Source organism: Lagopus muta, chromosome 9 (assembly GCF_023343835.1).
Source record: "Lagopus muta isolate bLagMut1 chromosome 9, bLagMut1 primary, whole genome shotgun sequence".
In the NCBI taxonomy this organism is placed as follows: Eukaryota; Metazoa; Chordata; class Aves; order Galliformes; family Phasianidae; genus Lagopus; species Lagopus muta.
In genome coordinates, this window is record NC_064441.1 from 689,289 (window position 1) to 704,899 (window position 15,611).

Genomic DNA, 15,611 nt, shown 5'->3' on the forward strand with positions numbered 1-15,611 from the left:
AGCCGTCCCGCTGTGCTGGGCGCAGCGCTGCTGCAGGGCAGCGACTCGGTCCGGCTCAGCTGTGTGCTGTTACTAACTGTTGTACCAGAGGGCAGCTTTATTATGGCTGGGAGAAACGTCCGTGTGACTCCTCTGTGCGGGTGGGAAGCGCTGCTGTTACGACTGCTGCTGGATGCCTTGGAGCCTTGTAGGTGCAGGTATGGGTAGTTTTTAATCAGGCTGTTTTCCAGGTTCTTGTAGACCCAGCTTTCTGATCTAAAGCTTTGTTCTAAGAATCCCCGATCTGAGCTTTTGTTGTGCAGGCTCAGAATTCCTGATAGCTGTCTCTTCCTGGCCGGGCATTGGTAGCAGTGGGCTTTGTGCTGTGCCTGCCCTATGGCAGTCATACCATGGGTGGCACTGGCCCCGTTCCTCTCTTCTCAAAACTTATGCCCATCCCTTGCAGGGATTGTAATGCTTTGTTTAGCAAAGAATAAAACTCACATTTTTTTCTAACAAGGGTGGTATTTTTCTCTTGGAGGCTTTGCAGATCTCCGTGTACTTTGAGAGGTGTTTTGCAGGAGTTGCTGAGGTGGGATGGAAATGAGGCAGTAATTTGTTGTTGTTTATAGAAGGGTATGAATGAAGTTTGACTGCCCACAGCACGGCAGCACTGCTGGCAGCTCTGGAGCAGTTCCATAGAGAAGAGCAGTGCAGAGCACTGTGCTCAGCCCCCCAGGGATGATGAGGCATCATCAGATGTTGCATCTTGTCATCATTTTAACCAAAATGAGAAGTTGTTCACATTTTTCATCTTTTTGCTCTGTCTTTCGGATTTTTTTTGTCTGTGAATGATTTGACAGCTGCTTGCTGAGAATGCTAAATGTCCACAATTGGCACAAGCAGCCCTGATGCTCCCAGGAAGCTTTCCTGGTGCTTGAGCAGGTGGAGGGCTGAGGGCAGGCGTGGGCCTGGTGCCTGCAGGAGCTCATGGCACTGTCGGTGTTGTGGGATTGCTTCCTTGTGAATGTTTATGATCATACATACTACTACTTTATTTTTTTTTCTTTCCCAACTGTTGATTTGTTTTTTAACTGACCAGGCAGGCCTGACTCCCCAGTAGAAATCCTCAGAATGAACAGCATGAAATATTCACTGCCTGCTGTACAGGAGCAGGCTGAGGTGCCTGAAAGCCTGTTGGAATTCTGGAGTGCCTGAATCTTTTGACTTTACCCTGAGTTGTCACTTTCACTCTTAACTCACAGACTCTGCAATCAAACTAATTTTCCAAGTCTTGTGAGTTGTTCTCTTCCATTTCCTTTTCAGTTCTCTTACTTTGTCTTTCTGCATACTTACTTTCTGTGTAATGCTCAGAGATGGAAGTGTTCTCAGGTTTAAGCCTTGACTTTTCAGAGCCCAGGTCTGGCTTTTATTTTATTTTTCCTCCTCCTTAATGATGTTCTGGGCATCGCAGCGTTGTTCAGAGATGTTAAAAAGAAGTGATGGAATGGAAATACCCAGTGCTGTGCTGTAAGAGGCGTGGGATCTGGCACCCTGCAGGTAGGGTGCTGGTCGGCCATTCTGGGCTCCTGGTTCAGGTAAATCACTGCTCCTCGTCCGTGTGAATCCTCGCCAAGGTGGGCTGTGCTTTCCAAACACTTGAATGTCTGTGCTCCGTATTTGTGTTAGCAGAGAGCTGGGACTTGCCTTCTGCGTGTAAGGGGGGGTCGAGCTGTAGGTGGCTGAGCCTTTTGCTCACACCACGACTCAGGAGCAGTTGCTTCTGCTTTTTCCAGAAGAGACAAGGTGAACGGGATTGCGGAGGCCCCAGAATGCGGCTGGTTGGTGCTCCCTGCTTGGTTCTGTTTCACCTCTGCCCCTTGTGCTCCCTTCTGAGAGGTGGCCAGGAATGTTTTGGTCTTTGTTTCGTGGTGGTCTTTTCCCTTCAGTAGAATCCCATGTTGCATGTCTTGCTTCCACAGACATGTCTGCCATTTTCTGGCACTGCAGCTTGGTTTGAATTATAAAAGGCAGCACAGAAATGAAAGTAAGGAAAATGAGTTCTTGAAGAACAGTGTCTTATCTGCTGTGTTGTTTGGTTTCTGTTTGTTTTGACCCCAATTAACCTGCTGTCTTCATTTTATAGAGAGGTTCTGTCCTGCAGAGCTTACAGCCATGCTATGGAGTAACAAATGCTGTTGGCAAAGTGCGTAAAGCAGAAACCACCGCTGTGTGCCTCGGAGGGGTTTGCTGTAAGGTGAGGAGTGCAGGGAGCTTTTCCTTCTCTAATGCACCTCCCAGCTGAAGCAGGCCTGACTAATGGAGCAGATACTGCAGTGCTCTCAGTTCTGTTGGTGTCTTACGTGGAGCGCAAAGCGCAGTAAGTGCATAGCTGCATATTAGAATTTCTGAAGGATGGAAGTTTCCATGGAGACACTCAAGCAGCTGAAGAGCTGTCAGTGAGAGCCCTGCTCCCGTGGCTGCTGGAGGTGTGTCTGACACCAGCTGTGCTGCCTCTGCCTTCCGCTTCTTGGGCTCTGATGCTGTGGGGCTCCTGGCTGCTGTGCACGGCAGCCCGTGCTGCTCTGTGGCCAGCTGGATTTTCTGAATTGGCAATACGATGCACAACTTTGCTGTAATTTGTGATTTCTATAGGTGTGTAGATTATAGATCAGAAATTCCACGAGTGATAGGAATTCCTGCTGTGAGACTCCCAGTGCTGATGGGCTGTGTGAGCCCATCCTGGTGGCTGGTGGGATTTCTGGGCTTCATGTGCTTAATGTCATGGCTGTGCAAAGGGAGGATCACAGCAAGGAAGGGAACACCGCAGCCTTCCCACGTTAACTGTGTGCTGTATGAGAAATCCAAGAAGTCAGCAGAATGTGGTGGTTGTGCAGTAGGAAATGACTGAAGAATCTACCAGAGTACTGAGTAGAACTGAAAGCACCGAAGGGCTGTGTTATTTTTAGTGGCTGTGGAGTCAGGGAAGCAGTGGGACGCTTCCTTTGGCAGTGTGATGTTATGGAAAGGTGTGAGCATCCTGCGGAAACGAGGAGGAAATCCGTAGTGCTGAGGTGCAGTTGGCTGCTGGGAAGGTCAATGGCAGTTTGGCCTGGGCTCTGAGAAAGCAGGCAGTGAGATTGGAGGGAGATTTTCCAGTAGATTTATGAATGAAGAACCCGGTGTGAATGACAGGAAGGTGGAAGCTCCCGGCATGAGCCTCGTGTGGCACAGGCTGTGTCTGCTAAGGTGGGATCAGCAGCTACAATAGCAGCGCCTCTGGTGTGTGGAGCAGGGTGCTTTCCTGCAGGCCATCATAGAACTGATCAGGTTGGAATGCAGCGTGTGGGCAGAGCTCTCATCCCGGGCCTGGGAAGCTGGCTGGGCTGTAATTCCTCACCATGATGTGCCTTTAGTTTTTGTCTTTGGTGCATCTTAAATGCATTTTTTAAAGCACTGTGCCGTGTTCTGTGTCCCATTTACCCCATCTCTGTGTGTCAGAGACCCGTTGTGCTGTTGGACTGCTGTGCACAGCCTGGAGGCACGCAGTGGTGGAGCTCTGTGGTGTGCTCAGCTCCTGCGTGCCCCAGCTGCAGGTTTCCCCACGTACCTTCTACTGACACAAGATTTGTGCACGTCCCAGAAATGTTCTTTATGTAACTGTTATTTCAAGCTTCTGCTGTGTGATGAAACTATGTCCTAGATAAGGGGGGATAAATTGTTCCTGGAAAAGCTCGTGTCATACGGTTAGTGGCATTCTGAGAACGACTAGAGAACTAGTTAGGCAAATGTCTTGCAAATTACCTTGAAGGAAGCAGTGCCAAGTGAGGTCCTGTTCAGGCTGTGCAGCATGAAGAGCAGTGTGAGTCACTGAAATGTGCCTCTGTCACCACGCAGGGCACGGGGAGCTGCTTGTGCTCCGTACCCAGGGCTGTGAGAGCGGGGCAGTGCTGTGTGTGAGCTCAGCTCCGAGCTGGAGGGAATGGCTGCATGGTGCCACAGCTGCCCACCTCCCACATGGTGGTGCTGAGGGGTTCTGCTCCCCTTCCATCAACACAAAACCAAGACTGGGCTCCAGGCCCACAGTCAGAGCACCTTCCTGCTGGCTGCTGTCGGTTTGGGCGGCGCTCACAGAAGCTGTTCTGTCTGAGCTGCGTTAAATAGCTGTGAATGGCATTCTGTACAGATTCATTCACGCTTTCTCTCCCGTTCTCTTCCCTGCATTGCATTTCAGTATGTTTTTCTCAGAAGTGGGTGTGCAGTGTGGAGGACAGCCTGTTTGGGGAGCGTATATAAGCACTGCAGCATTGCTGATGCTCTGAAAATGTTTGTTGTTTGTGTGTTGTTTTAATAAACAGAGCAATGTGAAGGGATTTGGAGACAAGGCTGTGCCTACTGACTTTCCTGCAAAGCTTTAGCATGTTTCTAGCTAGCATTTTCTTTTTGGTCATTACTGGTATCTGGAGTTTCTAATTTAAAGTGATAATTAATCACACACAAAAGCATTTTAAATAACTACAATTTCAGTCATTCAACTTTGAAATGGAATTTGGCTGTGGAAATTGCATTGTAAAGTGAGAGAGCGGGAGGTGCTGCAGTGATGGGATTGCCATCAATCAGTTATCAAGAAGCAGCTGAGCAGTGGTTTAACACAGAACTGCTGTTACTGCTGATGTGCCTTCAGACCGTGCAGCTTCAGCGAGATCCTGGCTCACATCAGCTTCACCAGATTGACTTTAAAACTCGAAGCAATAACTGATTTGAATAGAAATGAGAAATGGAAACAGTTTAATCCAAAATTCAAACAAAACAGCTATGGTCCTGATGTTGTCAGCTGTGAAAAGTGTGCTATTAAGTCTGTCAACGCTGTCTGCTTTTCTTGAAGGCTGTCCTGCTGCCATGATGTGAACCTGTGAGAGTCCTTGGATTCTGCAGTGTTTCAATCTCTCCATCTAAAGGGTGATGTGAAGAAAACAGCCCTACCCAAGGTGTTATTTTCAGTGCTTTCAGGGGGAGAATGTCTGTAAATGTGATGTGGGCAGCCTTGTCTTTAGTCCAGGTGTCTGTTTATTCATCAACTCTTTGACGTGCCATCACCCAAAGAATGCAGTAGTGATTTTAACGTGGTGTGATTCTGAATGAAACCTCTTTCTTGCTTAATGTGACGTTTGCATGCTTGGCTGTGAAGTAGTGTGGCATTTTAGTGCTTTGGAGCGGGAGCTTTCCATTAATTTGGGAGATTGCTGTAGCAAAAGGTGCACCACGCTTTGTGTATAGAAGAACACCGGGTGTGGTGAAGATGCAGTGTTGCACTGAGCACCGTGCAGTGATGGCTGCAGTGGGCAGCAGTGCAGCCCTGCAGTGGGCAGCTGGGGTGGCGCGGCGTCCCTGCAGAGCTGCTCAGCCCTGGATTCACAATGACGTGCTGATGGCCTTTCCTGAGAAATCAGCCATTTCTGATCACAGCGCAGTGTTGGGTGGAAGTTCCTAGATTGATGTTTTGTCATTTGGAAGGGTTTATCGGAGAGAAAGAGCCGCTGGTATGTCTGAACCCTCAGACAGTTAACGTGGGAAGCTGGCATCAAAAGTTTATCTCACAGCGTGCCAATTCCGGTTGATTCCAATCGATTCATACCACAGAAGTTTGAGAATTCTTGTGGATTCCTGCCAAGTCCCACAGTAGTGCTGGGGCTCTGTAACCTGCAGCATTACGGCAGGGCTGCAGCTGCCTGTCATTGCCAGGGATCCCTGCACTGTGCTCCTGCTCCTGGCGGAGAGGTTGAGCCCAACCAGTGGGAGCTGGGGCTCCAGAAGCTGGAAGGGGGTCTGGTGCCCAGCTGTGGCGTGGGTGTCCTGGGGGGCACCGTGTGGGTCACTGACATTGTGTGGAATTCTTAGCCATGTTATTCTTACGTGGCAGCAAGCATGGCACAAATCTCTTTCCTTATGCCCTGGGAGAGAGGAGCTGCGCTGCCTTGGTGTGGGCTTGCTGTGAAGAGCTGTTTGTTTCAGGGCCGGTGATTTCTGCACCCTGAGCTGTTTCAGCAGTGTCAGGAGGTAGGTGGAGGTGAGGGGCAGCGAATGGCTGAAGGCAGCACGGAGCTCTGTGGAGATGTGTTCTTATGGTCGGGTGGGCGCTGAGCTCCTTTCCACTGTAGGTTTGGCAAGCACTGCTCTGCTGTCACGCTGCCTGGTCGGTGTGCATTTGGGGGATTCTGCACCCACTGGGACCGAGCAGCCTGCTGACCTGCAAGGACGTGGAATCTCTGCCCAACTTTCAGGGCTCTGATTTTTCTCCTCCTGCTTTCTGAAGCTGCTGTTTGCCATCTCTTTTAGTGGAATGCATTATTGTCTGTCAGATCACTGGTTTTTACCATTAGTAATTTTTGAAGGGCTTTGGGGTGGAGGGAAGGGAGGAATAGGAGATGTAGCAATTACGAACGTGTTTGGTTAGATTATAAAGTCTCGAGGCTTATTAAAAATGAAAAACCATGGCAACCTCAATAATAAATCCCACACATATTATACCTAACTAACAATGTACAAAGTACGTTTAGAAGAGAAATGAAGCAGATAGAAAAGAGTAGAAAAAGCTTTCTCTTCTCATGGTGCTATTTTTAATTTTCAGATGGTGAGTACCAACACGCTTGTGCTGGCAGCACCTCTGAGCTCTACCTTTAGAAAGTAAAAACAAGCAACGGATGGTGAGGCTGCGAGTCTCTTCTTTACTGAATTTTGATCTTTATTCTCCCAAGCTCTCAGAAGGACTTACAGGAGAGGCAGCTTTGGGCGGGAGGCAGGCAGTGGGCGCTGTGTGGTGACGGTGCTGTGCCCATGGAGCTGCCTTCTGCTGAGCCTCCCGGCTTTGGGGCAGCCCTGCCCCTCCTTGGACCACGAGCAAATGTGCAGAAATGTGTTTTTCTTCCCGTGCTAACATATACGCCATAGTGGTACAAATACAATATCAATTTGTATCATCTAATTCTGAGATTCTTGACCTGTACATCTCTTGCGAGAACCCTGTGGACTTCCTAGATCTCTTTGGGCATGATGGGTTGAGATAGCAAAGGTTCTCCCTTGTAGTTTGTTTCTGGGCTCCCAGCCTTCAGAAGCGCAGTGCTGAGGAGCTGTGTGTTCTGGTGCTTGTCAGCTGTGTGGGTGCACAGAAGGGTCTGTGCTGCTGCCCACAGCCATGGAGAAGGGCTGTGCAGCTCTGGGTAGGGGTCTGTGAGCTGAGTGTGCTGCGGTGCGGGTGTTGGTTTGTCGTGGAGGTGGGGTTCTGGCTCTGCTGAAATCAGCAGAAGGGTTCTAGAGAACGCTGGCATTCATTGTGGGTCTGCCTTTAACTTTGTAAGTTTTTTTTGAGATACAGAAGGGTTACAGTCTGGAGCTTAAATAAACCATTACACAAGAGGATAAATGAGAGGCAGGTGAAGTTTCTCGTAAAATGCCTCAACATCAGAAGGATTAATTGTGCCGCTCTTGGTCATTTGGGACTGCGTTGTGGGAAAATGGAGCCCTGGGGGCAGGTGAACATGGGCAGAGGTGCAGCCTTGCTGCTGCTCAGTTGTTACAGACTGGCCCTTACATAAAGGGAGCAAACAGTGCTGCACCCTCTCTGATTTCAGTGGGGTTACTGTGGTCGTTCTAGCCCTGGTAGTTGACCACAAATACCTACAGTGTCTGTGTGGATGTTTCCTCTGTTGTTTGTGTGGCTGTGCCCCAAAGGCTGCTGCTGGCTGTGCAGAGCTTTGCCCAGCTGGGCAGTGCTGTGCTGTGCTGGGGAAGGCCTCGGGCAGTGCTGGCATCATCCTGCATGGACAGGGCCTGGCCTTACCTTCAAGAGGTAACGTCACAGAAGGAGGAGTTCCCTATATTGCCTGGGGTTGTGACCACCTCAGGACTTTGGGTAGCTGCAGGCTTGGATGGCCTGAAATTTTAGTAAATGCAGGGAATTATTGAGCAAAAAAAAAAAGTGTTTGATGCCAGCTGGGCTTGGCAGCTGCAGGAGCTTTGTGCTTGTCCATGTGCTGCACATCAGCATTGCTCTTTCCTTGGGTGGCACTGCATCGTGGGCTTCCCCCGTTCTCCCACTGTGAGGTGTGTGAGTGGGTTTGATGGCAGCAGGGAGGGAACAGTAACTTGTTTCTGGCGTGACTTAAGAAATAACACGCGTGTAAAGGAGGAACATGCATTATAATGTATGGAGAGGGAGGTGGGGTGCTTAACAGCTCTTCGCTCTCCTGATGCCGTGTGTGTGTGCCGTGCTTTTGGATGCCTTCATCTCCTTCAGTGCTTAACACAGAGAACATTCAAGGACAAGGCAGCTGATCAAGGTACCACACCCAGCAGTAATGTGCCCTTGTGCAGGCAGCATGCATCTCACAACTGGGATGCTTGAAGTCCTGTCACTGCAAGTGGAGCCTGTGAAATGTAGTCTTGGAGATGAGGCAGCTCCCGTTTGAGCTGCTGTAGGCTTACTGCAGACTTGGGCAGATTTTTTAAGAGAAAGGAGACTGCAGTGCAGCCAGTGGTCCTGCAGGTGGATAGCAGCGTTCTCCCTGAGGAGATGCAGCAGTTTGGAAAGTTCCGTGTTCAGTGGTGTGGTGCTAAATGAAGTCATCAGCAGGGCTGTGCTGTGGGGTTAAATGCCCCGTAAGGCCTGCACAGCCAGTGTAGGAGCTACAGCAGTGCTGGTCTGTAATCTGTGCAGATCTGCATTTGTTTCAGCGAGTCAGTGCAGGAATGTGCCTGTATATGAATGGTGAGAGCAAAGCCTCTATTTAACCAGTAATAGACTCCCAGATCTCATAGTAAGACGGGAAAGAGTTCCTAGTAACTTGAAAAATCTTCTAGGTATCAATGTATTAGGCAGAAGTGTGTGTGGGAGTGCTGAGCCTGTCGCCAGTACGGTACATGCAGTACCATGCTGAAACAGCAGTTATTGCCCTGGAGACTGCCTGTGGACACTGATGGTTTCTATGCTTTCTTTGCCTTAAAAAAATGAAATACTTTTTCAGCCTTTCTTTATATTGAGGTGGTATCACAATCTTGGGCAGAAGGAACCTTCAGCTGCGGGCCATGGAGGGGTCTGAAGGTGGCTGAGAGGGAGCTTATGTGCAACTGCTTTTCCAAATGCTGTGCACAGAGAAGTGGGAATCCCAAGACCAAGGTTAATTAGTTTTATTTATCTAATGTATCTTATGCACGCTGTGCTCACAGCAGCAGTTAGTAGCAACGTGGGCTGCTTCCAAGGGCTGTTAGCTCCGGGCAGCTGAGCTTCAGTGACCCTGTTTCCTTGTCCCCGTGGCCATGCAGGGACTTAGGGTGGTAGGGTTAGTAAAGCAGTATGGAGGGTGTCATGAGTAGAGATCAAAGAAACATTCTCCCTGCATGAATTCATAGAATCTGGGGATTATGAACTCTTAATGGCTTCTTTTTAGCAGACGTCACTGTCACACTGCACGTTTTCCAGGCAGGATGCGTTCTGCTTGTTTTGCTGTCAGCAGTTGGTACAACTCCTGAAATGTCATCTTCTGTTCCTCTTCTCAGTGAGTGACTCTGGTTTATAAGGGCGGGTTGTGGCTGCATAACAGCACGTACAGAGGGGTTGGGTATTGGGCTCTTCCTTCTGTCCTCTCACTTTGCAACCTTTGAACACTGGTACCTGCTTGCTTCCTTATTTTTTAAAAACCATCATTGTTTATTTATTGACTGTCTTTTCTGTGGCCTTAACTATACTGTAATGCTTCTCATCTTGCTCCCCACCCTGTTAGTTGGTTCATACTGCATGCTTTGCAGTGCCACTGTTGGCTTCCAGAACCACACTGAGCTCCTGGAGGCACCAGCCTGTGCAGCATCCTGCTGGGAGCCCTGTCTGCTGAAGCACAGCGAGGCTTCAAACAGTTCTGATTTATCCCAGCCTGGCCTTGGAGTCTCAGAGGTGTTTTAGTAAACCTGTGGCTCAAACACGAGCTTAAAATTGGACAGTTATCCTGGTAACTGCATGGACTGCTCTTCAGTTCCAGCACAGGACTTGTGTGGCCCTGGGCGGTGGGAGCAGCCAGGATGGGGCTGCAGTGCCTGCAGGGCGTGCTGCTGGCAGGCAGGGGATCCAGCCCTGTGTGTGGGTAGCAGGAGGCAAACTGTTCAGCAGTGGTATCATGGAGTGGGTAATTGCAGGACTTCTTGTGCAGGATTTTCGTATTGCTAATTAACAGCAGAGCTCCGTAGCATTTTGGGGCTTGGAGAATGTGTCCTATGAGGAGAGACTGAAGAAACTGGTGCTGTTCAGTCTGGGGAGAAGGAGGCTGAGGGGAGGCCTTACTGCTCTCTTCAAATATCTGAAAGGTGATTGCAGCAGAGCGGGGCTGGTCTCTTCTCACTGGTGACAGGAGGAGGGGAAATGGGCTCAAGTTGTGCCAGCTGAAGTTTAGGTTGGATATCAGGAAAAACAACTTTACAGAAAGGGTTTTTGGAAAAGGCTGTCCAGGGAGGTGGTTGAGTCACTGCCCCTGGATGTGTTTAACAGCCATTTGGATGTGGTGCTCAGGGATGTGATTTAGCAGAGGGTTCTTTGGGTAGTTTGGTTGTGGTTGGACTCGATGATCTTGAAGGTCTTTTCCAACCTGAGCAATTCTGTGATTCTGTGGTGCTTTGTGATGGCTGTCCTCCCTCCCTCACCTTCTGATGTGTGGCTCACATAGAAGAAGCTGCAGCACATTTTGGTCTCTCGAGGCTTTGTTCACTAAATATGCTGCAGATCAGTGCACTGTAGCTGTTGGAATAAATAATTAAGCAGTGCGGTTGTCAGCATTGGTTAATATGTTACATTTTGATGTGTTCTTACTGCTTTAAGTTCTGCTAATTCATTTGATGATTAATTCATGAATTTCAGCCACTCCTAATTGTATCATGGGTGTGAACCATTGCAATAAAGAATCAAAATAAAAATCAGTGCGTTGAAAAGTGAGGTAGGTGAGGTTTCTCTTTACTTCTCAGTAGTAGAAGAGAGGAGAGTCTGTGCTGATGATCCCCTGGTTGGTGGGCTGCCCCAACATCGAGTCAGGCTCGCTGCAGCAGTGCTGTGTGTTGGGAAGCATCCCCCATGGAAGCCGTGTGAGCGCTGTGTGCCCCTGACTTCCGTGGAGGGGCGTTAAAACTGCTGCCATGTTGAAAGAAGGCAGCGCCTTCCTCTGAGATGCACCCTGTGAGCCAGGTGTCGGGGCTCGGCTGCCTGCTGTTCTGTGGTGCTGGGGCAGGCAGCTCCTGGGGGAGAGGCACCAGAAGAGCCAGGGGTGCTGCTGCAGGCTGCTGGTGCATCTCAGCCTTACCCAAGGGGCTCCTGCACATTTCTCAGCATGTTTGTACTTAACTGCTCTTGGTGTAAATATTTTCTGCTTTAATAATACAGCCCCATTTCTTTTAAATTAATTTTAAGTATTAAAAGCAGGAGGAGTTATATTGGAACCTTTCTGGGAGTATGGGAGTATCAGATGGATCGGCGTTGATGTTGAAGATGAAATACAATTTATTTAAGGAACTACTGGCATACCTGTGGTTAGGAGGGGCTCTTCCAGAGTTCCTTTGAATCACTGCAGATCAGATTTACTGTTACTGGAGTTGACACATTAAAGATATTGGTTTGAATGAATCCCATTTGGCTGCGTTAATCAAGCACTACTGGATTTATTTACATACATAATTTTAGACCTATGTGACTTTTTTTGGTGAATAAAGTAAAACTTTGGCTGCCTTCTGTATTAGTTACCTCAGTGCTCTCTTCTATGAGAGTAAGAGAAATATCTGTTTTCTACCAGTTTGCCTTGTATGAGATGGTGTTACTACTAAGTTGCCACGTGTAGGAAGTGTTAGGTTTTGTATTGGATGCACTGGTTTTGTGTTTTGTGACAGTTCCTGGGAGCTGTGGCTGCACTCCATGGTGTGTCCTTGGGCACGGGAAGTCACCAGGAATGCTGCAGCTGTGGCTGGAGCAAAGGGACAGAAAACTTCAGCTTTTGCTTTTTGCCTGCATGTGGAGGTGACTGCAGAAGGTGGGCACAAGCGCAGCGCTCTGTGCTCGCAGCTCTGTGCTCTGGGGGAAGCTGTGCGATCTCAGTGGGTGCACGGCTCGCAAGCTTCTCCCATCCACGGGATGTGGATCCTGTTGTCTGATAGGAAAGCCCAAGCAGAAGGGGCTCCTGGAGTGAAATGACCTCATTGCCACACTCTCCTCTGGGCAGCAGCTTGCTTTACGGGTTGGCTCTGTGACTCCGCTGATGTCCGAGAAAGAAGGGCAGCTTCTGTCCGCTGCCACAGCTGGCTGCGGGAAGCTCTGGGTGTGGAGGAAGCAGTGCCCCAGGGAACGGTGCTGCCCAGGGCTTCAGCAGTGGGCCTGCAGGTTGCTGTGCCCCGGAGGTGCTGTGATTGAGGATGTGGGAACGCTTCTTTCTGCTCTCTCCTACTCCTGAGCACAGGCTGAGTTCTCAGTGTACGTTAGAGTGCAGATACGCAGCTTAAATCTGCGGGGGAAGATATCCAGCTTCTGTTTCTGTTTTAACTGTCTCTCTCTCAGAAGAGGTAGGAGTGTGAGCTGAGCCTTTTTTGGCCCTAGAGCTGCCTGTTGGGAACCCAAATGCTGAGCCTATCGAGAGCAGGGCAGACGTGCAGCAGCCCCAGCCCAGTCACTGTCCCGTCTGACTCCTGGACTCTGTACCGGCGGAACCTGGCTTTAGTTTTCTCCCTGCAGTAGAGTCCTCCTGCCCCCCACCGTCCTCCTCTGGTCTCAGAGCCCCCACAGTGGTTCTCCCAGGCCTGGAGGCACACTGTGAGGCACGCAGTGTTATTTGGCATAGACAGAGGGAACTTTCTGACATGGGATTGTTATTGTGACACGTAATTACGATTGGATGTCTTCATTATATAATTGCATGATACATAATGAGTAGCAAAAGCTTATTTCCTCTGCTCTTTGAATACTGAACTTCTGAGATTAATTAAGCTGATTCTGAAAATGCTTTTAATTATACATGCTGCATAAACATCGCTATTAAGATCAAATGAGAATGTTACTGCTGGAGCAGTTTCCTACAGTTTTTTGAATGCCCACTGTGTTCTGTATTGCTCTCTAAAGAATTGTTTGAGTTTTCTTTTTTTTTTTTCTTTTTTTCAGGGAGAAGAACCTCCCCAGACGGTGTGTGAAATAACGAGGTGGTACCTGAACATTTGCTGAAACACATCAGCTGGCTTCAATCTAATTGCAGTGTATAAAAGCAAGCCACTGTAAAAGTAAGGACATTTTATTTCAGTAAAGAAATGCTTTATTGTTGGTCAAACGTGAATGTACAGGATTATCAGCATACAGCAGTAGTATGTGCAGGTGGAAGACCAGCGTGTACTGAACTTGTACGTGAACATTGCTTGTGTGATTTAGCTGCCTCTGTTTTAGTGGAAATCGCTCTGAAGGAAAACGGCTGTTTTAAAGTGAAGCCATAATCCTTGCTGGCTTGTTAAGGACAGGCTGTGCTGGGGGCAGTAGGAAGCTTTCCCATTTGGACCTGGGCTGACCACAGTCTGCCATCTGCACCCAATCCCTTCCCACCCCTTTCTTTCTAACTTCAGTCCAGAGATGTCTTGGTGTAGACAGAGGCAGCCAGAAAAAGCAGATAAATAAGAACTGTAAATAACAGATGGGCTGAAATTTCTATGTCATTGAAGGTTTCTTCACGTAGCAAAAGACAATAGGCAAGGTAACTAATACCAAAAGTGCAAACATACAGCGGCCAAACCGGGGTTCCCCGTGTTGCAGCACATGCAGAGGTTCATTGTCTGGAGGGAACTTCCAGGGAAGTCAGCAGAAAGATCGATAGCCTTCAGCTGCAATGTAAGCAAACCCTTTTTTCTCCATAGCGGTGCCCACATGCGTACCCACGTTTCTTCAGGTAACTCCTTGGCTCGTGCGTCCCTCAGAGTCCCAGCAGAGCATGCAGCTGCTGCACGGCGCTGTGCTCTGTGCTGGCTGGGCGTGCAGCAGGAGGCAGGCAGCTCAGTAGCTTTGCTGTGCTGCACGCTGCTTCCAGCGGCCCAGCAGCTCGGGTAATTGTGTTGCTCTCATTAAAAGCTTGGCTCTGCCCGGAGTGCTTATCCACACAAATCCCTTGGTGCTCTTAGCAGAGGATTCCCCTGCTATGATAGCCACGGGATGCTGTCTGTGGCTGAGCAAGTGGAGCTAAATAGGCTTTTGATGGTATTTACTTGCCTTGCTTTGCTCACTGAGCAAGGCATACAAAACAATGCCTTCAAAATATAAAATTATGTAACAAAATAAGTTCTGGAGTAGAACTTGAAAAGGGCATGTCCCAAACTTCCTATCTTCAAGATCTGTGCAGTTGGGCGCAATTAATTTCCACTACTGCACAGGCTGAATTGGTGGTATTTATGGGTTAGATCTGCTTTTCCTGTTGTCCTTTGTCATCTTCATGTAACAGTTGAGGAAAAGAGCAGAATTTAGTTCAATATAGTTGTCTGTGGAGCCTGTATTCAATGTGATCTTACGTTACCAGCCCTTCATCCCAGCCTGCCTGCATTACAGGGATGTTTGTGGAGCAGTCAGCATGCAGTTAGCAGTACCAGGGCTGTTCAGTGCCTCATGCAGGTGCCCCTTTGCCCAGGGCTGCTTTGTGCTCCTGGGGATGGCCTGCAGGCTCTGTGCTCCCTTGCCTGCTGTGCAGAGCATTCTGCCTCTCTTCAGAAGGAAGTTAAAAATGAAATTAGTGGCATTTATTCTGAAGCTTGTTGTTACACCTGGGATTCCTGGGCAATTGCATCTCCTAATGGAAAGGATAGGGATCCCATCAGTTGGCATTAGTCTTACCAGCAGTCCTCTCTGCATTGGTTATAGAGGTCTGTCTCGGTTGTATCTTGATGCCCTTTCTCATTGTTACTGCCAGCGTGTCTGCAGAACACAGGAGAAGTTTTTCAGAGTGCTGTTTGCTCTTTTGTGTGTAAGAGGACATGAAATGTTGACCAGGGATCACAGTGTTGTTTCCCCTTCTGTGCAGTGGACTTGCTGGTCTGTGTTGTGCCCAGGAGAATGGACTCACAGCTGTGCAAATGGATGTGTGTTTGCAGTGAAGGAGGACTCAAATTCACTAATTGATGCACTAATATTCTCATTTACATGCAAATCTGTGTTTTTTTTTGTTTTTTTTTTTTCCAGAAATACATCTATTTGCATAAATAAAAACCTCTTTTCCAAATATTTCTGTGAACAAAACCAATTTCAATGGATGCCAAAAAAATGTCTTTGAAAAGGAAAGGCCGATTCAGAATTTGCATGGTAGTTGCTGGTTGTTTTCTTTGCTGTTAGCCTGTCTGTGCTTACAGCACCATCCTGGTGACTGTGAGCAGAAGGGCTCCGTGTGGGCCATGCTGGGGCTCAGGCTGCTCTGCATCCACTAGCACTCCCTTGCTCTGCCAGAGCTAGGAAATGGGCTGTGAAGCTGGGAGAAGTTGTTGCTTTCCTCCGAAGGAAGGAGGAGGAGTCGGAGTTGTGCTGTGCCACTTCGGTGTCACGTCTTGTCCTGGCTGTGTGTGACTGTGTGAGGCTGCAGGGATGGCAGAAGGCTCCTGGG

General features: G+C 48.8%; 1 long non-coding RNA gene across 1 annotated transcript in view; it reads left to right on the forward strand.

The window, feature by feature from the left end:
* Positions 1-221: 221 nt before the first annotated feature.
* The window catches only part of LOC125697309 (uncharacterized), a 61,209-nt gene continuing 45,819 nt past the window's right edge, over positions 222-15,611 (forward strand). Inside the window, exons 1-2 of the long non-coding RNA XR_007378756.1 lie at positions 222-2,236; positions 13,151-13,266. This is a non-coding gene — a long non-coding RNA (uncharacterized LOC125697309). The remainder of the gene's footprint in view (positions 2,237-13,150; positions 13,267-15,611) is intronic.